Source organism: Jaculus jaculus, chromosome 7 (assembly GCF_020740685.1).
Source record: "Jaculus jaculus isolate mJacJac1 chromosome 7, mJacJac1.mat.Y.cur, whole genome shotgun sequence".
NCBI lineage: Eukaryota > Metazoa > Chordata > Mammalia > Rodentia > Dipodidae > Jaculus > Jaculus jaculus.
In genome coordinates, this window is record NC_059108.1 from 151,669,625 (window position 1) to 151,670,347 (window position 723).

A 723-nucleotide genomic window follows, 5' to 3' on the forward strand; every position below is an offset into this window, starting at 1 on the left:
GTCTGCCATTGAAAACCTTTTCCATTTCTGTCCTTTGTGAAAGAGCAATGGAGGCTGGGGTGTTACAGTTCAGTGGGAGAGCACCTGCCTAGCATTCCTGAGGATCTAGGTTCAATCCCTAGCATGACAGAGAGCGAAAGTGAGAGAGAGAGAGAGAGAGACAGAGAGAGAGAGAGAGAGAGCGAGAGCCATGAGCTAGTGCCAGAGGACGTGCTCCAATCTGTCCCATTTCCTAGGTGTGACTGAGAGCCACTCCCTTGATTATCAAGCCTGTGCATGCTCCCTCTAAATTGGGTACAGGATTTATAGCATACTATCCCCAGGAGAATCCCAAGGTAATGGCGATATTATGTGAGTAGGACTGATTACTGCCCTGAAGTTACTTCCTAATCAGTATCCCAAAATATCAAATTAATATTATTTATGAAAATAATGATAGTCCTCTAATCTTTTGCTTTCTGGATCACTCAAATTTATATATTTCTAACACTACATCTCAATCAAGATATACTTGAACCAGTTTAGTTCAAAAACAAACTGTCACTTTATTTCTTATTTATCATAAAGTCCTCCATTATGTCTGTCCTCGGGTCTCCTGGGCCTTTCCTCACCTAGGTCGTGTCCACAGAAAGCATGGCATATGGAAGTCTCTCCAATCAGATTGTCTTGTTCTATAACCTTGGCAAGTTTCATAAACTTCCCCCACAACGAGTTACATATTGG